Here is a 21,419-nt window from a genome sequence, read left to right as displayed (position 1 = left end):
TTTACAAGTCAAAAAAAAAACCCCACCATATATACTTACTAGCTTTTGGTTCCATAGGTCAGAGGTCTAGTATGAGTCTCATTAGGCTAAAATACTTTTTGTACACAGCAAGGTTACATTCTTTCTGAATATTCTAGGAGAAAATCTATTCTTATTCTGTTTTTGTTTTTTTTTTTTTTTACAATCTTCTGTGTTCTAGAGGCCACTTGCATCTTTGGCTCATGGAGCCATTTATCAACTTTTAAATCCAGTGTGGAGGTATCTTTCTGACCCTATATGCATCATGGAATCTTTTCTGGTTTTTTCTTCTCTGGCTCTTTTCTGTACAGAAGGACCTTTGTAGTTAGGTGGCCCTGACTTAGACAATCCAGTACAGTTTCCCTAACTGAAACTTAGCTGATTAGCAAACTTCATTCTATCTGCAATCCCAATTCTTTTCTGTGCAGCTTGAAATATTGACAGGTTTTGAAGATTAGAACATAAAAATGGGGGGTGTGGAGGAATCATTATGCATACCTTGCTGGCCTTCCAGTCTTCCCTTTTCCAGACTGTCCACCCCACTCCCCACGACCTTGTCATTCTTATATTGAGCACATCTGCAAGGCCATCACAGCACAGATGCCCCCAAGTTCTGCTGCCACAGTGGGCTGTACCAGCGTCCACTCAAATAACGTCTGCAGCAACCTATGAGTCTCTTGTTGGCTGAACATGAAGAGATAAATCCAGGGAAACAGTTCTCTAGGTGACCTTAGAGACCTGGTGTTCTCTAGGGACCTGGTGCTCTTATCCCAACAAAGGATTTGAAAATTTTACCCCTTTACCATTGTGAATCTAGGAAGGGCAAGGTTTAGGCGATTCCTGAGATTCCTTCCAGGCATCTTTCGCATTGTCTTCATGCATAGTATTTGGCTTCTTTCCACTGAGATTCATCTCTTTAGCACCTGTGCCCTCCAGGGCAGGAAATATGCATTCACTTCCTTTCTGCCCAAATAGCAAGGTTTTCAAATCTTTCTGTTCTGTGTTTTGATCGTGACTCACACTGTAACTCTGACTAACAGTAGCTGGCAGTACACAAGCCACCTCTGAATTATGTACTGGCTTAAAATACCCTCCAACAGGTTCATTAATTGTCTCCTTTGAACTTTAGCCTCACTCTCAAGTCATGGACAGAATCTAGCCAAGTTCCCTTCTGGAATATAATACAAATGGCTTTTAGCTCAACCCCCAGTTGAATAATTATTTTTTCCTACAATCTCATGAGCTTTTCTCTTGCCATTTTACTCTTCTGAACCCTCACCATCATTGGTCATTTATCTGTGGTTATATTATTTTAGGCTTTGTGTCATGTTTCTCCTAAGTTTTCTGGCCTCTTCAGGCACAATCACAGAAAGGACCCTTGTTCTTGGTGCCAGGCTCCTGTGATAGCTTCCTATCACGCTGATACAACTATCTCAGAGAATCAAATAAACTGGAAGGAAGCTTTATTTTGCCTAATGGCTTCAGTGATTTCAGTCTATGGTTACTTGACCAGGTTGCTTAGGAACCATAGTGACAGGGTGCCTGGTGGCAAGAACAGGTGGCACACGGGCTCTTCAACTCATGCCCGTGGCTGTAGTTAGAGGGAGAGAATGGCTGGGCTTTCAATGTTGTCTTCAAAAGCACACTGCCATTGACTTATCATACTTAATTCAGACCCCACCCCTTAAAGGTTCTATCCGATCCCATTAGTGCCACAGGCTTGCAAATGTGCTTTTAATACATTGGGCTTACGGAGGTTCCTGAAGATCAAAAAGATGGCACTACTCTCATCATGTGATAGGAAAAAATAAGCACATCGAGGGAATTACAAAAATGACCTATGTAAATTAATGTCAATGGCCAATGATGTCTTCTCTCAAAGATATATATGTATATTTAACTTTGATTTGTTTTTATTTTGTAGGTAGGATTCAGAGTAATCCCTCCTAGGGAAGTTTCTATTTCCATGGTTCCAGTTATTCATAATCAACTGTACTCTAAAAATGTTAAATGGAAAATTCCAGCAATAAACAATACATTGTAATTTTACATTGTAAGCAGTCTGATGGACTCTTAGGCTGTCTTGCGTGGGATATGTAGACCTCTATGTACCAAGTGTCGACATTGTTTATACCACCTGTCCATTAGACATCTGTTTTTTCTTTGTATTTTTAAAGGGAAGGGTCTGCAGGTTGTTCAGGGTCTCACTACTAGATCAGACTCGTAGTGATCCACCTGTTTACAGCCTCGCAAGAGCTGGGATTACAGGTGCGCACCCCCATGCCCAGTCTCAATCGCCATCTCAGAGTACCCCAGGAGTGGGGCCAGCACGGCATGCTGGGGGATCGAACCCCAGCCCCTGCACCTGCTTGCAGGCACTTTAATCTGCTGAGCTATTTGGCTGGTCCCCATAGACACTTAATTACTGTTTGGCGACAGTATTAGCTGTTACGCTACCACAGGCTATGCTCAAGTAAGTCTAGCATTTGCCTCACTTAATCTCTGCAGGTAGACTCTGCATCATTTTACATGATGACAGAATTCCTATTCTGAGGGAAATTGTTTGCATAATTTTCATTACAGTATGTTAAAATTATTGTATTTTATAATTAATTATTTGTTTCCTATTTTAATTTCTTTTTTCTTTGTCTTTTTGAGATGGTCTTGCTACGCAGTTTATGAAAGCCTTGAGCTCACTTTGTAGCCCTAGCTGGTCTCTAACTCACAATGATCCTTCAACCTCAGCCTCCCAAGCGCTGGGATTATAGGTGTGCACTACTATGCCAGGCTCCTACTTTAATTTCTAAATTAAACTTTATCATAAGTAGGTATGTATAGGAAAATATTTAATGTATAGAATTCTCTGCCATTTGAGATTTCAGGAATCTATTGGGAGTCTTGAAATATACTGCTCATGGATAAGTAGGACTATTAAATTGAGATATATAGTCACGTCTGTATTGAATGACCAATCTAGAACAAAGAGCCTTATGCCCATGTATGTCTCCCAAAGTCTAGAATTAGTCCAAATTCAATAACAATTCCTTCCCATAATTCTTCACTGTAATGTTTAATGGATCTCCAAGCATTCACTGTCTTTTATTTCAAGACATTAATAAATCCAACTTCTAATTATGTGTGCATTTCTAATGGACATTATCAGAGTATACTGGCAGCTCTAATTTCTTTGGGACGGAGACTGTGTCTGGTATATAGTACTACAGTATATATTTGCTAGCAGATCTTAATTGGGTTTTGAATTCCAAGTTCTTTGAATTCTTACCAATGAGTAATTCATTAGGAGTTAGATACTCATCAGATATTTGTAGTATATGTTCAGTGGCTGATGAAATAGAAAATGTGCCTATTATAAAGAGTTAAGACATTTTAGAAAAGAGGAATAATTGGATACAGAAGAATTGGGCAAGTTTAGGAAAATTAATGTATCTCAGTATGGGCAGGACATAGAATTCCAGGCACAGATAAGGGGAATCTTAGGTATTACAAGTTTTTTTTAAGGGAATAGTTCTTTTGCCAAAAAGAGAAAGTAAACACTTAAATATTTTAGATCGATGCTAAAGTAAGAAAAGCTTTTCCAGGCAAGGTGTGATTGATCAAGAGAATTTACACTAGTTACTACCTTTGTCTTTTATATAAATATTGGGTTAGAGCATTAGCTTAGGGATCAAGCACGAGGATAGTTGCCTTCTGGTATGATCTACTGGATTAGTGACATCTCTTCTGCTTGGATTACCTCATCGAGATTCCAAATCTCAGGAGTGCTGAGTCCTCTGTGACTGTGGCTGAATCCAGTGAATGGTATTGAACTCCATTTTCTCTTTGACAGCTTCCTTCTTTCTTTGAAAGATTAAAGTAATAAAAATCATACCAGGTGTTCCCAGAAGTTACAGCCAAATTACAGAAGCAACTGAGACATCGTGAGAGAACACTCAATTTTGTTGTCATCGCAGTCTCGAGGCCTCTTTGGAGCCAGGTAGACACACCAATACAGAAACCTTCACATTTTCTGGCTCCTTATCACCTTGGAAATGAAGTTGTACCATTTTCAGAATTTTTGAAAGTTGCTTGTACTATTTTTGGTGATCTCAAAGAAACCCCAGTTCTGACAGCCTGGGAACTTTATGGGTCTATACTTTCTTCTGATTTTATCTACCTACAGGATACAGGTTCCCTACCCTCCACCAAGTACCAAGATTTCAACACACACACAAATTTTGCTTGAGTAACGGTAGCTCTTGCAAAGTGATCTGTAAAAATCAACATTGTGTAAAATTACCATAGATTAAATTTCAGATGGAGGCTCATAATTTCCCAGGAAGCCAGAAAATTATTGTCTGTAGAATTTAGTCATTCTGTATGGGATATGAGCATACAAAGTTATATAATGTTATAGTTTCTACCTACTTTGATGGATAGGAGCCTATGCTCACATATATGGTGGTTTTTGACCAGATTATTTCAGGCAAAACAAGGGATGCTTAAACCATGCATATTTAGAAAAGAATGACTGGAACATTTTTTTCTGATTCTTACAAACCAGAACTCATAATAATTTGAGACTTTTCAGTCTAAAATATACTCTTTACAAATTGACTCTGCTATTTTAACCTCCTTCCTGGGGTCATTTTAATTATATCTGTAAAATGAGTTATGAGAAGCAAATGAATTAAATTTCTTTTTATAGGTAATTATAATGCAAATTTAAAACTGCTCTATCCAGTTTCCTCAAAATGACTTGTGTGGAGATTTTCTTTCTCTGGCTCTTTTTAGTTTTACTTTCTCCCCCTACTCATTTCAGAAGAGTTGTAACGATTAAGTAGAAATGGAAAAGAAATAATAGAAAGTTAAGTGTAAAAAAGCAACTTAATTTCCTTGTTGCTCTGCACATTAATAATCATGTGTGGGTTCTTACCTTGTCTTTTGTCAAAGTAACTTTATAATGGAAAACACTTCAAAGCCTAGCTGAATTTTCTTTCCTCTCTTAAAACTGAAGTAATTTCAAAACTTCTGCTGATTTCCTTTATGCACCTAAATTCAGGTGTTTATTTGGCTTAGTTGCTGAAAATGAGGCTTTTAAATATATTGTTCAGTAGAAACAACAAGTTCTGAGCTTTGAGGAGACTTTCTCTGCCCAGGTAACTCGGTCAGCGGACACACAGACCTTTACTTCACTTCACAAGCCATTCCTCTCTGGCATTCGGATCACTATAAATAGAACTGAAATGTACCGAACTAAGTTCTCAAGTGAAGTGCATCACTACCCATGTCTGAAAACGGTTCTCAAGAAAGGGTGCAGTGATTTGGTAGAATGTATATTTGGCTTTCATTCCTGATTCCAGGCATGCCATTTCTGGAATTTTCAGATTCTCCCAAGTGATAGAAGCAGCTTTTGTTTTCTGATAGGATGGCTGGTGACAGGGCCGCGTAGGATTTTCAGGATGGAAGCTATTCACTTGAAAGAGCAAGGAGATGTTAGGAGGCTGAGACTCTCAGCTCTTGCTCATTCGTTCTCCAAAGTCTAGGAAGAGAGGAGGGGTGAAGTTTGAGTTGAACTTTAATGGTCAGTGATGTAAGCAGTCATGTTTATGTGACAGATCTTCCATAAAACCCCCAAAGGACAGGGTTTGGAGAATGCCTGGATAGCTTAAGATGCAGAGGTTCCTGGCAGGTGGAATCTCTGCAGCAAGCATGCAAGTTTGCCTCAGCTGATGCATTTTTTCCATCTCAAGTTTCATCTGTGTCCTCTGTAACATCCTTTATGCTATGCCAGCAGATGTAAATGTCTCCAGGTTCTCTGATCCACTTTAGCAAATTAATTGCACTCAAGCGGTGAGACATGGGGGCTCCAATTTGTAACCTGTTGGTCAAAGCATAGGTCAAAATGTGTGCTTGAAATTGGTATCTGAATTGGAGTCAGTCTTGGGGGACTGAGCTCTCAGACTGCAGCATCTGATGCTATCCTCAAGTAGAGAGTGTCAGAGCTGAATTAGAGCACACCAGCTGGCATTCATGGGAGAGCTGCTAAGTGTATGGGGAGCTATTCCACACTTCCATTAGATGTGCTGTGATGAAATTTAACTTAAAGTCTCCTTCCATCTTAGGGTTTATACATAGGAACTTTGTAGACACAAACACTTGGACTATATCAGAATTAAACTGCAGAATCCAGACATGGGAAAGAATCTGAAATTTGGAAAATATTTTGGGTGTTTTTTCCTCCCATCTCTTTATTAGGGTCTTCATAATATTCACTCTCTCAGGATCTTTGCTGCACAAACACCATCTGTGGAAACACAGCCTCAGCATCTCATGGAAACTTGCCAATGCAGAACCTCAGTTGCTACTAGAACTCTTGAGTTTGGTGTTTTTTTTTTTTTTTTTTCCAGAACCGGGGATTGAATTCAGGCCCTTGTGCTTGCCAGGGAAGCACTTATTCCACTGAGCCATCTCCCCGGCCCCTCAGTGTGTATTTTACCAAAACCTTACATATATTTATATTTCAGGTTAGTGTCTTAGAATCACATTTATGAAACATTCTATGTTCTAATCATTCCTGTTCTCCTTTTTGTCCTTTGCCACTGGACAGTATTATGTTTTTCAAGTTAGAAACACACACACACACACACACACACACACACACACACACACCCCTAAATCTTAGGAGCCTAACACAATAAGCTCATTTCTCAATTCAGCAAGTGTGGCTTGGGCTGGCCAGGCTGCATCCCCCACCACAGTGTTGCAGAGCCATTATGGATCCATTTAGGGGCTCAAATCCTAAAAAACACATAGTTCTTTACTGACTCTGGAAGGAAAGAAAAGCACAAACATGTAGTGGTAGCTCTGTAGACCTTGTATGGGTCAGGCAGGCAAGGTAGAGAGGAGGTCACTTTTACTTATTACATCCAGCTAGTTGGGCTGAGTCAGACAGCCACATGGCTGCTGGAAGGGTTGGAAAATGTCCGCCATCTCTTTATTATAGAAAGAGGAAAGAGCATAGTTAACTTGTAGTCTTTCAGTCTCTTATCCAACATCCAGGGTCTAAATAAATCTCAACTCTTTCTGAACAGCTTCAAGTCAGAGGAAGTTATTCTTCTAAATACTTACAACACATGCCATCCAATCATTTCATCTATGTATTCTGTATGGTTTATAAGTATATATCTTATTTCTCCCTTTTAGTGTATAAGCCTGTATGAGACAATAGTTATACTTCAGATTTATTTTGGTAAATTCTGTGAAGCCTAGATTAATCTTACACATATAACCTATATAATTATTGATTGATAAATTTAACAAATACTTGATGAAGTATCATAGTTTTTCTATCAATATCAGTATTTAAGGGCCAAGGAGATAGCTCAGTAGAATAAGTGCTTGCCTGGCAAGCGTGAGGGCCTGAGTTCAATCCCTGGTTCTGAAAAAAAAAAATCAGTGTTTAGTAGATTATGTTGGGACTCTTTTCAAAGTCTGAATTCTATAAACAATTTTAATATGGCTTAGATGTTTGTGTCTACCCCAATTTTTTTATGAAGAAATCCTCTCACAAATAGAATTTAATTTAAACTTGATAAGAAAATATTCCAGGGCCTGCAAGATAGCTCAGCAGACTAAAGCACCTCCTTATGCAGTCTTAAGCAAGCACAGGGACTGCAGATTGATCCCCAACACTATATTCTGTGCTAGCCCTGCCCCCAGGGCAAGCTGAGCCAACCAGAGTCTGGACATGGTGACACATGCCTATAATCCCAGGGCTGGGGAGGCTGAAAGCAGGAGGATCACCACAAGTCTGAGCTGCATAGTAAGACCCTGCAACAACCAAATACATTAAAAAAAAAAAAGAAGAAAAGAAAAAAGAAAGATGAGAGACAATATTCCCGTAGTCTGTTGTCACTTTTTGGGCTGTATTACTAGTTTTCTAGTCTTCCTGCCCTTCAATAGCAGCACACTAGTGGTACAATGACGTGGGCTGCTGAACTTACTAGTGGAAGACATGACAGAAGGAACCCAAGTCCCCAAATCAAAAGTAAATTGCCTGAAATCACTTAATGATAAACTCCGAGTAGGGTCTGGATTCAGATGAGCCTCATAGCTCCAAGATAAGGGCTTTGTAAACTATTCTCACAGTTTCATCTGTAGGTTGCTGCCTTATCTCTTTATTGATGAGAACCACTATTTCTAGAAAGCTCCATTTCATTTTTCAGTCCCCATTTCAACAGTGTCATCACAGGAAACATAGTCCTCCTGTCAGAACTTTCAGGTTTTGAAAGAGCTTAGAAATTTTGCACAAAATATGTTTTCTGGATGACTCCAGTGAAAACTAGTTTGCAAAGGTGAATAGATGAAGTCTTGTTGCTACTGTAGTTTTGGTGTTAAAACAAGTTTAGTTTTTCTTTGCTGATAGTGTCTTCCTATTCCTTCTTTTTTTTTCTTTGCATGCATCTATTTAACTGCTTAAAAATGATTTGTCTTTAAAATTAAAAATACTTGTATATGTGTAAATATCATAAAGTCTTTGGTTTTTCATGGGCCTCAGTGGAAACCTACAATTTGAACTCTTTTTTGTGGATAAGCAAATAGTTTTGTATTATTTATTTATCTTACGTACTTTTGCTGCTTTGATTTCTTCTGAATTTTATGTTTTCAAGGTCCTGGCTCATCCTGTCTCATTTTTTAGGGTTTTTTCCCTTCATTATCACTTATGAATATATGTCTTCATGCTTTTGGAGTATTTCTTGGGTTGATATTTTACATCTCATATATTTGGTTTTCTGTATCAAAAATTGACTGTTTTTTGCCTTCAGAGCATTTCAACCTTCGAGCCATATCTAAAGAAGTAAAGTGGGCTGGTGAGATAGGTCAGTGGACTAAATGCCTACTTTGGCAAGCACAGGGACCAGGGTTTGATCCTGGTCCTGCATGCCACGCCGGCCCCACCCCCAGGGTGCACGTGGCCAGTGACTGAGTCTGGGTGTGGTGATGCACGCCTGAAATCCCAGCATTTGGGAGGCTGTAAATAGGAGGATCATAATGAGCCTGAGCTGTGCAGTGAGACCCTGTAGCAAATAAATAAATGAAAGAAAAAAGAAAATCTTTGAAGAACTAAGTGTTGGCCCTAATTTTAATATATACCTTTCTCTTGATATCAATCAGAAAATCAATTAAAATTTTTTTTCTGAGATAATTTTCTTTCATCTTGGAGGATTTTTTTTTCTCAAAAGGTGTTAGCTTTCAGGACTCTGAACAGTAAGGTCCTTGTATTGGTTTATTCTTTGAATATGTGTTGTGGCTTTCTTTCCCTTTCTGCAGAGGTAACTTGATCATAGTTTTATTCTTGAGATATGGGCTAACTACATATTTAATAGTTTTCTTTCTGCACTAGGTATGCAAATGAAGTACTGGACAATAATGAATGTCAAAAGCGTGTTCTGGTTTACCCAGTAACTTTGCTCTTTATGGTTTCTCTCTTATACTACTTTGCTTTACACATATGACTTAGCTCTGTGCTTCTTGACACATTCTTGAAGCTCCTGAAAATACACAGAGTGTTCTTGCTTGATCTTGCAGCCTTCAGAATCAGAAGAACCTAAGCCTGACCAAATGGAGCAGTGTCAGCAATATGCAGGGAATGGAAAACTGCATTAGTTTTCCATCACCATACCAAATAGCTAAGGTAACAAATGGATGAATATGAAAGCAGTATTTTGCCTAATGGTTCTGGAGACATAGTCCATGGTCTCACTGTTTTGGGTCCCTTGGCGGCGCATCATGGTGGTAGCCCCTCACTAACTGAGCAGTCCACTCAGTTCACGCCCAGTAGGAAATGGGACTGACATCCCATAAGACCCTTTGATTACATTCACCAATGACCTAAACTCTCCCCTCAGGATCTTCACCATCGGATAGGGCCAACCGAGAACACATGGGTCTTTAAGGAGTATTCAGATCTAACTATAGCACAATCCAATGATTACACAGTGCTTGGTGGTTTTTCTGTCCATTTCTGTGTGTGCATGGGAGAAAGTGTAAATGCACCAGAAAAGAGGAATGGAGATTTTTCTTAATCTGGCCTTTAAAAAAATTGCAGACTACATTATTTCAGAGCAGCTTTCAACTTATAGAAAAATGAACAGAAATTACTGAATTACTGTATAGTCCTTTTTCCCTTTACTCCTTCCTCTATTATTAAGTTTGAGTTAGTATGGTTTGTTATAACTGTTATTCCAATATAGATTAATATTAACTAAACTTCACATTTCTTTTCTATTTTTATTTCTTTTTATGTTTTTCCTGATTTTATTTTTTTTAATTAATGTTATTGAAAAACAAATAGCAATGAGACAGTTTCAAACCCAATGAGTAGGGCAGTTTCAATAATTAATATATTGCATATTTTTGTTTTCATAGGGGTTATTCATAGTACAAGATGAAGACATGATATACTGTCCAAACACTATTATTACAAATCTTTCTTCTCATTGAATTAAGACAGAGTATCTGTGTACCTATCTTAACTATTTTGTATATACAGATATAAAATCGTACTTCATTTGTATCCTCTTTTTTTGTTTAGTTTTGTCAGAGATGGGCATTCCATTGCCACTTAAATATTAAAGGTGTATGAGTTCAGCAAAATAATCCAATATAGTCCAGTAGTCCATAATAGTAGTGGACTATCTGTAGGAATGGCAATGTCAGAAGTTGTTGACTTGAGCCTTTTAGAGCTCAGCATATTAATATGACTTTACTTTTTATACTTCATTTTCATACTTTTCTGCTGGATGGTTAAGACCAAGATAAAGCAAGACCTATATAGCAAGAAATGGAACTTTTGTATGTGACAAGGTCGGTCAAATACCCTCAGGATTTACCCTGCAATCCTGTACCACAGTTTGTAGATCCTTTGTCAGTGTCAGCCATGTGGAGGAGTCACGGCCATTGCTTGACCAATTTGCTCTGTGAAAGCCTGAGAGAACGTTTTCTCTCCAGGTGACTCTCCTTAGGCACACTCTACATCACTGATCACTTTCCTCTGTGGCCCAATAATCTCCTTGATCAGAAAATTTGGGACACAACTGAGTTAAATGATGTTACAGTTTCGATTACACTTGACTCACCATGGACTATAACAAGCTGACTGAGAAACCATAAGAGTTATTCTTCATATTTATTCAACATTTTTAATTTCTAGCATTTATGTCTGATGCATTTCACCTCTCTACTTTAAAAAATCCTCTGATTTAGTATGCTGAAAGCTTTTTCTGGTAGGATCTTCAATATGTGGGTCATAGCTTTAAATTCCTTACATATCAGTTTTAGCAAGTTTGCCATACCCAAGTCTCATTCCAATAGTTGCTTTGACCTTTACAGTATTTTTCTTTTATCTTTTGCATATGTCTCTTTTTGGGGTTGAAGGCTAGATATTTTCTGTAGGATGGTAGTTAGTGAGATTTATCTTTTATATTTAGAGATGGGATCATCATGCCACTTTCCTTACTGCTCTATAGTTGGGAGGATAACAGACTTAATAGGAGCAGGATGAAGGATCACTGCTAATCAAGTCAGGAGTTGAGCTGTTGTTGAAAACTGTTGTTGCTACAGTTACTATGAGTATAGCACAGGCATCAAATTCCCCTTACATCAGGTAATGCCTGTGTTAAGATTGGAGGTGGAGTGAGAAGAGGAATTTTCTCACTTTCTTGTTCCCTTTGGGCAGTATCTGGAGGGTCTCTGTCTGTCCAATGCCTCCCCACTGCATTCTGCTTTTGCCTTGACCTGAGGTGCTAGCCTGGTGGTGCTGTAAGAGGAGTGAGAAGTTCACAGATTCTCACAGAGCTTCAGGATTGGACAGGCACATCGTCCCTGTCTTTTAAATGCTTGTTTCTGCACTCAGTACACATTCTTGACCTTCTCACAGGGATAGGGCTTTGCCTGACCTAAAGAAACATGTCTGGTTCATTGTCTTCTGTACAAAGTAGGGATCTTGTTCCTTAGGGACAATGGTGGTTTTCAGCAGTGGCTGATAGGCTACTCACCAAAGCCACACACACTCTCTGGAAAGCTTTCTCAAAATTCTCCTCAATCCTCCCAGTTTATGCCTGATGGAATTTATGGCTAGAAAATGTCAGCTGTAAAAGTGATAATTTGATTTTATCCTAAAAACCTATCCTTTCTATTTATCTCTCTTGCTTGATGCTCTAGCTAATGTTTTGAGTACTGTGTTGAATAAGAGCATCAACAGTGTATCTCCTTATTTTGTTTCTGGTTTTGAAGGGAAATTTTCCATCTTTACCCCCATTTACTATGATGCTGGCCATTGGGTTTTATTAATAGCTTTAATGAGATTTATGTAGGATTCCTCTATGTCTATTTCTTCAGTGTCAGTGTCAGCCATGTGGATGAGTCACAGCTATTGCCTGGCCAATTTGCTCTGTGTGAAAGCCTCAGAGAATGTTTTCTCTCCATGTGACTCTCCTTAGGCACACTCTATCTACATCACTGATCACTTTCCTCTGTGGCCCCATAATCTCCTTGATCAGAAACTTTGGGACACACCTGAGTTACAATAAGATTATTCAATTTTGTAAATTTTTTTTCTATGTTTAGTAATCTGATCATGTCATTTTCGGTCCTTGCTTCCTTTTTATGTGATATATTTATTGATTTGTGTATCTTGAACCATTCCTTGCATTTCTAAGATAAGATTTCTTGGTTAAGATGTATGATTATTTTTTTTTTTTGGCTGGCTCAGCCTGCCCTGAGTGCAAGGTGATATTTTTGGTAATGTGTTGCATTCTATTTGCTAAGATTGTGTTGGTGATCTTTACAACTATGGTCATTAAGGATATTGTCCTGGAGTTTTCTTTTTTACTTGGGTTCTTACCTTGTTTTCAGTCTGAGTGATGCTGGATTCACTGCAATGAGTTTAGAAGTACTCCTTCATTTTCAATTTTATTAAAGAATATGAAAGTTGTTGGTGTTATAAGGTCCATGTAGGTCTTCTAGAAGTCAACAGTGAAATCATCAGGTCCTGCACTTTTCTTGGTTGATAGATTTTTTTTTTTTATTCCTCTGCTTCAATATCTTTGTTGGTTGGAATTTTCACATTTTCATTGTTCAAGTTTGGTTATTCACATGTGTCTAGAAGTCTCTCTATTTCCCCAGGATTCTCCAATGTGTTGCTATAAAATTTTTGTGGTAGTCACTCTCAATCTTTTTCATGGTGTCTATTATGATTTCACATTTTCACTTCTAATTACATCTTTTCTTTCTTTTTCTGATAAATGTGGCAAAGGGTTTATTTATTCTCCCAAAGAACCAGCTCTTATTTTATTAATTCCTTTTTTTTATTCTCAAGTTTTACATTTTAACTTTGATCTTTATGATTTTCCTTCTTAGGTTTAGGTTTTTAGGTGTGTGTGTGTGTGTGTGTGTGTGTGTGTGTGTGTGTGTCTATGATGATCTTGATGTTTACCATTAAGTTGTTTCCGCTGTTTGTTTTCTAATGTGAGCTTTGATTATGATAAGTTTCCCTCCTAGGACTGATTTTATTATGTCTCAAATGTCCTGTGTTGTTCTGGCACTGTCATTTAATTCCAGGAATTGTTTAACTACTTGCTTGATTTCTTCTATGACCAACTGAGTGTTCAGGAGGGTGTTATTAATTTTTCAAGTGTTTATTTATGCTTTGGTGATTTCTTTTGTAACTGATTTCTAGTTTCAAGGTACAAAGACTTGATAGTATATGTGGGATGATTTCAAGTTTTGCATTTATTTAAGCAGTTTTTGTGGACTCGTATGTAGTCTGTTTTGGAGAAGGTTCTGTGGACTGCTGAGAGGAATGGATACTCTGTTGTAACAGGGTATAATACTCTGTAGATATCTATTAAATCTATTTGTTTGGAGGAGTGGTTCAATTCTAATATTTATTGATGGATTTCTTGTTTAGTTGATCTATTTGTAAAGTGGGATGTTGCAGTCACTTGCTGGTTGTTTGTAGTTTACTTGATCTTTTTATTTAGACAGTGCTTGCTTCATGAAATTGTGTGTGCCAGTATTCAGTATAGATATATTTACAAATGTTAGTATATATATATATATATATATATATATATATATATATATATGCTTTCTTTGCCTCTTCTTACCAGTTTTAGTTTGATGTTAACTTTTTATACAGATAAGATTGGAGATGGAGGTCCAGCCAAATAGCTCAATGGATTAAAGCACCTGCAAGCAGGTGCAGGGCCCAGAGGTTTGGTCCCTGGGCCTGCCTTGCTGCCACACTGAGATAGTTATTGAGACAGGGAATGGTGGCACAAGCCTGTAATCCCAGCACTTGTGAGACTATAAGCAGGAGAATTACTATGAGTCTGATCTAGTAGTGAGACACTGAATACCCTGTAAACCCTTCCCTAAATTCCAAAAAAAAAAAAAAGAAAAAGAAAAAGAAAAAATTGGTATGTCTGCTTGCTTTTGGGATCCTTAAGCATGCAATATTGTTTTCCAGCCTTTGATTTTTACTCTATGGATTTCTTTCTGGATTAGATGAGTTTCTTTAATGATGGAAACTTTTGGAATGTGTTTTTATCTAGTCTGCTAATCTGTGTTTTTTTTACTGGGAATTCAGGCCATTTGTATTGACAGTTGATTTATTTGTGTCATGTCATTCTACTTTTGATAATTAATCTTAATTTTCTTTGGTTGAACTGTTTGCCTTGCTATATGTATTTATTCTGTCTGATTTATTTGACTTTTTTTTTTTTCTTATTGTTGTTTGTTTGGCCTTGTTTTATCTGTCTTGGATATTCTTGATTATTTTGGTGTGTTGATTTAGTGTTCATTTATCTCTTAAGATGTTCTTTTCCAAGGAATGTTTTTATTTCTGTGCCAATTTCAAAGACATTTTTGCAAGATATATTAGTCAAGGCTAAATTTTATTCCTTTTAGTCTTTTTATTTTCTTACAGGGATTAAAACCCTTCTCTTGAAGCCCTTCTGATCTTTAATGTTTTTGTTGAGAAGTCTGCAATAATCTAAATTGGTTTACTTTTATATGGGATTCTTTAACTTTTCTTTACAGCTTTTAAGTTTATTTTTGTTGGACATCTGAGAATTTTGACTAGGATGCTCTTGGAGAGCTGCCTGTCAATGGCTGCCATTAGTGCGTCTTCCTGCCTGAGCTTCCACTCTCCCCACTGTTCTTGGTTCTTGTCTACCCTTCATTGTCTTGCCTTCTTGTCATCCCTCCAGCTGTCTAACAATGTGAACATGACAGGAGACTCTATAAGTAGAGAATAAGAAGTAACAAGGGCTATAAATTAAATAGTGTTATTTAAGGCTGTATCACAATTCATAAGAGAATTGAGCTGAGTGGAACCAAAGAAACTACCTACCTATCAACAAAACAAAACGAAACAAAACAAAACAAAACAAAACAAAACAAAACAAAACACTACTGCAATTAACCACACATTTTCCTCCAGTGCTCAAGACAATTGCCTGTCTGAAATTCTGTCTGCTCCCTTCTGACTTGGGTCCTGGCACCTCCCCACCCAGCTCTTCACAACTCTTTGGATCCAACTATCCTGACCATCTGGAGGATAGATACTAGGGGCTTTGCAGAATCTTCCTTTCACAGGTTCTTCCTGCTTTTCAAATGACTGAAAGGACACAATCCCAGGTTCTGATCACCACTGTCCCTTTTAGCTCCTTTCCCAGAATCTTCTCAGGATCTCTCTTTCCTCTCCTGGTTCCCTGGAATCTACTGCAGTATTGTTTTATGATTTCACTGCAGAACTGGCTTTAACTTCTTTTTCTCCTCCTCAGGTAGGCATTATGGGAGACTGTCTCTACCTTTGGGTAGGATGCTGACTATTTAACTTTCCACACCCTCTTTGTATATGGAAGAAATAGGTGACTTACTATTGTTGTTGTTGTTATTATTATTATTAAAATTGTCTGTGTTGAGGGACTATTTTCTTCTCCCTCCCTATCCCTGATGTCCCTACTCTTGCATGGTCCACAGATGAGAGTGATGGTTTGTAGCACCGAAATTTTACCCTGTCAAGTACTTCACTTCTGTGAAGTCCTAGGATGAAGTTGTCTAGATTTGCTATGCCCAGTAGGGAGGATAAATTGTGTGTGGGCTTACTAAATGCACCAGACTATCCCTGAGGATAGTCTGCTGTCCTCAAATTTCTCCTTCCTTCAGTCATCTGGGCTCTTTCTCAAGATGGCCCAGGTGCCTAGTCTGGGAGGAGGCTGGTGTACTGTGATCCAGACATGGACTGGTTTTGCCCTCTCTCACCCTCTACACTCTGGGTTTTAGTTCAGCTGTGCTGTTTTCACTCATTCTCCTGTATCAGGCTTTATCTTTTGCCCCTACTTCGGAGCAACTGCTTTGCATAAGCATTGATGGTACTCATATCAGTGGTACTTCCTGTTCATCCATGTCAAATCTCTCTGTATCTGATAGCTTTCCTCTACAATGTGAATATCATTATTACGTATGACATCTAACCAGTCTCCATTTCCCTAGTGCTGAGCTCAACACATTGTATAGAATGAGAACTTAATAAATATGTTTCATATTCATGAATATTTCTAGACAATGCGGGAGATGATGCACTTTGTGGAGAGTTCTTGACTTCCCAGAGACACAGATTTTAGGAGGTGTCCAAGGCCTTCCTCCAACTAGCTGGCAGGTATAATAAGATTAAAAAACACACAATTCAAATGTGCTCTGAGAAAGCCTCTGGCATTTGCCAAAATGACATGTGTGTTCTTTGAGATGCCTTCTTTCTTTAGCCCAGGTGGTAGCAATCACACAATGATTTCCAGATTTAACACATTTGAAATATTTTTAGTGCTTATTGACAAATACAATTTTCGTTTAAACTCTATAAGGCAATAGATTTGCATCAAATGAACAAATACAAGTAGATATGAAGAAGAGGAAGTGTCATCATCACAGGTGTGCAGTTCAGCAGAAATGATACTCTGACTGAGTCTGAAATAGTCTTGCCAAGTTCGGTCCCCTCGGCTCAGCTGTGGATATGGTAATCTGTGGGTGATAGAAGCAGCCCCAGCTGCTCCTGGGCAGTGTAATATGATTTGGGATTTGCTTTTGTTATGAAGCTCACTGGACTCTCCATAACACATGAAAGAGAAAAGTTTGACCCTGATTTGAAGCAAATAACTCTAGCTGCTGATTTTTAAAAAATTAATTTTTTGGTGTGTGTTTTAGTACAGGGTCTACAGGGTCTACAGTGTCCCACTATGTAGATTGAACTCGTAGTGATCCACCTGTGTTCAGCCCCCCAAAATCTGGGATTACAGGCGTATGTCTCCGTGCCCAGTCTGAGTCACCATCTTTGCATGTCTTGGGGGCGTGGCTGGCACAGCACACCGGGGATCTAACCCCAGCCGCTGCATCTGCCTAAGCAGGCTCTTTAATCCACTGAGCTATTTGGCTAGCCCAGAAGCTGATTTTTATTGCACTGGATACATAGATAAAGATTAGGTAGTATCACTCCTCAATGTTGTAGGCTCATAGTATACTGAAGACACAGATTTCAATATTTTGGTGGAAAATTTAAAGCCACTGGTTTGACAGAGCAGACCATAAGTAACTTTTTTTGGGTTGTACTTTGCCTTTGTATCAAAGGAAACACAATGATACTGTGGAGACAGCAGAACGATCATGGGCTTTGGCAGTAACAAAAGGTGAGTTCAAATCCTGGTCGTGCCTTTGTCTAGCATTTTGACTCTAATCAAATAATGTATTATTACTCACCTCTAGTTTTAGTTCTCTAATATAGAATTGAAGCATTAAACTCAGAATTTTTGTGAGTATAAAATGGGATCTTCATGCAACATAATATATTTATGCTACACGATGAGAATAAAGTAACGCATACAGAAGGTTTGCCTCCAAACAGGCTTGGTTCAGTAGATGGAGGTTGCTAACATTAATGCTTATTTTTGTCGCTGGCTTCATGGACTTGTTCCAATCTGTTTTCCGTGTCCCCTATTCGTAACTTGAGAAGATGTTTGCCATTGAGCTGGCCCAGGTCTAGGGTCTTTTACAGCCTGGGATCTTTGATAAGCTTTAACCTTCACCAATGTCAAAATCCCTCTTTGCAGAAGAATTGGATCACTTCACCTTATCGAATGCATTGTGACCATGTGATTTATATTGTGCACAGCAGTGTCAACGACAGCAATCCAGGAGCTACTGAAGGGTGTCTCTTCCCATACTGATATCTGAGTGCCTATAATGAGTGGGTCTCCATAAACAATATGAGCAAGAAGCCATCTTTGTCATGAGAGAGACTTGTGATGTGTTCGCTGTGGCACATGAGCTGCCTCATCCTATTATTTGGAGTCTCATGTCTTAGTCATTGTACTGGTTAGAGTCTCATTTACCTGGCATAGCCCATCAGTCCACATGAATTTCTGCTTCCTGTCTGATTTCCCTACGCATCCAGGTTTTGTGCCATCAGGTAGAAGAAGGCTGTAGGCTAGGAGGTTTCTTCCAGATCCACCCTTGCTCTGTCTCCTGCTAGTTGGTGTATTTGGATATGGTGTTATCCTTTCCTATTTTATGCACTTTATTTTTTTTTAAATTTTTTTGGTGGAACTGGGGATTGAACTCAGACCCTTGTGCTTACCAGGGAAGCGCTTATTCCACTGAACCATCTCCCTGGTCTCTCTGTCCTATTTTATGGCAAAATGCCTGAGAAAATAAAAGTAGAACAGGTTTATTTCAGTTCTTAGCTTTGAAGCTTTCAATCCATGATCACCTGGCCATACTCACATAGCACATCATGCCTTTGGTGATGTGGACATTATGATGGGAGCTTGGGGGTGGGCAGCAGAGAGGGAGAAGAGACTGGTGCCCAGAAATCCCTCAAAGGCATCCCTCTTGGCACTTAGCTTCCTATTATAGGCCACATAGCAAGCCCTTCCTGGGCCTCCTCTCATGGCCAGAAAGTTAATGTTTGTAATTCTATGAAAGGTTATTGGAATTCTAGTGAGTTAATTCCAATGTACCAAATCCAGTGCAACCCATGGAGAGAATGAAGACACCAAGGCATAATTGTAATTATGCAGAGCCAAGAGGTCTGTAGTGATGGCTGTCTGGAGCAAAGGCCTTTACTCAGGCCTGAAACAAGATTTTATTCATTTGTGAAGAAGGCAGTGGTTTGAGGATGAGTGACTATGAGAGTGGTGGGAACTAGGTGAGTGCCATGAGCTGGGATAGGGAGGAGGCTTGAAATCACCTCTGTAGTGTGCAGAGAGAAGGATATGAAGAAAGAGTACAGTTGATAGTATTTAATGTTTTTTGGGGCAGTGCTTCAGCTCTGATGTGTAATCTTTCAAGTCTCAGAGAGTCAGAGTCTTTGTCTTGAGGCTCAATCTCAGCCAGCAGCCACACTATGGAGCACTGGATCTTCATCCCATCTCATCCTGGATCACACTAGGGAGCAGTGGGTGGGAGGTTTCTGGAAGCACCCTTGTTGTCTTCAGAGACTACCACCAGGATCTCGGCTAGACCGATATGCAGTTGAAGGGATGAGGAAAAGTCCTAGCCAGCTCTGTCCACATCGATACATGGAAACAGGGTCAGGCAAAATGGAGCCAATTGTTTCTTTCAAAGAGAGTCACCCAGGTGGTCCTCCACAAGGCCATACTTCTCAAAACTTTGACCACTTCCCAACCATGTCACAGGCTGAAGACCAAATCTGTAAGACATAGCCTTTTGCAACCCACTCAAGATTTGAGCTATTGTACACTTTACCTGCTAATCCACAGATTAAAACTTGAGCTGCAATCCACAGATTGAAACAATTCAGGCTGACGAGGATGGTTCTGACACATTTCAATTCTGCCACCTCTCCTATTTTCTACTGCTGTGTTCCTGAGACTCATCATGTGCTCATAGTTCTCTGGGGATTCATTTGAGTTGGAGAAAAGCATGATTTTGGCGGTGTCTGTCCCTGTCTGACTCTAGAGGACTCTCTTGCTTGTGAGGTCAGGGTCACTTCACCTTCATGTGCAGGACTTAGCAATCTTGGAGACCCAAGCAGTTGCTGCCTTACTTTTGGGGTTTGGTAGCCTCTATTTACCCTTTCTTGGTGTCTCATGGGCTTCTGTCTTGTTCCTTATTTCCCTTTTGGCTTTTATACAGGCCCAGGGTGATTCCACGATAGAGAGTACTTCTTCCCTTAACAGACTAGGGATTTTAGCAAGTATCCAGAGCTGCTCTCTTGAACTGAGACCTAATGTTAACTGGTTGTCATAAAGAATAGAACATATCTGCACCAGAAAAGGCTTTACTGTGCATGTTAGTAAGTTTGAGCTTCTATAACAACGTACTACAGATGGGGGGGTTATAAATCACCACCAACATGTATTTCTGATGAGTCTGGAGGCTGGAAGTCAAGGACAGGTGGTCACTTCTGGTGATAACACTGTCCAGGTTGTGGATGGTCAACTTTGTGTCAGTGTAGTGTATGTCTGAGACTCTACCTCCATCCATCTCAGCAGGAGGGCTCTGCAATGAAACAAAGCCAGTGCCATCTGCTTTGCCCTTGATTGCTTTCACTGTAAGCAGACAGGTGTCTTTCTACACTTTACCTCTGCTGGGTCAATTACAGCGATTTCAAAGGACACAAATACATCTGACAAGTCTCATTGGCAAGAAAATTCCTTCAGATTAGCAACAAATTGATCTGATTACCTAATCTGAGTATCATTCAGAAGAAAAATGCCAGCCAGAAATGGAGTGGCAATCTTTATTCATAACAATCTGGGAGAAAATGGAGAGTATAAGGAACCTTGTAGCAAAGAATAAAAAAATGCCTGTACTGCAAAGCTCTCAAATGTTCCTCTTCACAAATAGGCAGGACAGATATTCAGGAAATATTAAGAATATTATAGGTTGATCTAGCTTTCTGTTGATATGGCAGAATGCCAGAGAAAATCAACTTAAAGGAAGAAAGGTTTATTTTAGCTTGTAGTTGAAGAAGTTTTGGAATATAGTTTGCTCCAGTGACTTCAGACCTGTGGCAAGTTATCGATAGCACAGTGGAAGTGCATAGTGCAGGTGAGCTGCCCACTGCGTAGCCATTAGGAAATCAAGAGAGGAAGAATCCAGGGCCACAATCCAGCCTTCCAAGGCTGGACCCCTGGGACCCACATCCTCCAGCTGGGCCTCCTCTCCTAACATTTCTACTACCTCTCAATAATGCCAGGAAAGACAGTCCCATTTATGATGTCAGAGTCACATCAAACCACCTCCTATGGGCTGGGGAGATAGCTCAGTAGAATAAGTGCTTCCCTGGCAAGTGCAAGGGCCTGAGTTCAATCTCTGGT

The sequence above is a fragment of the Octodon degus genome, unplaced genomic scaffold, assembly GCF_000260255.1.
Source record: "Octodon degus isolate 3935 unplaced genomic scaffold, OctDeg1.0 scaffold00161, whole genome shotgun sequence".
Lineage (NCBI taxonomy): Eukaryota > Metazoa > Chordata > Mammalia > Rodentia > Octodontidae > Octodon > Octodon degus.
This window is presented reverse-complemented; position numbering follows the sequence as displayed.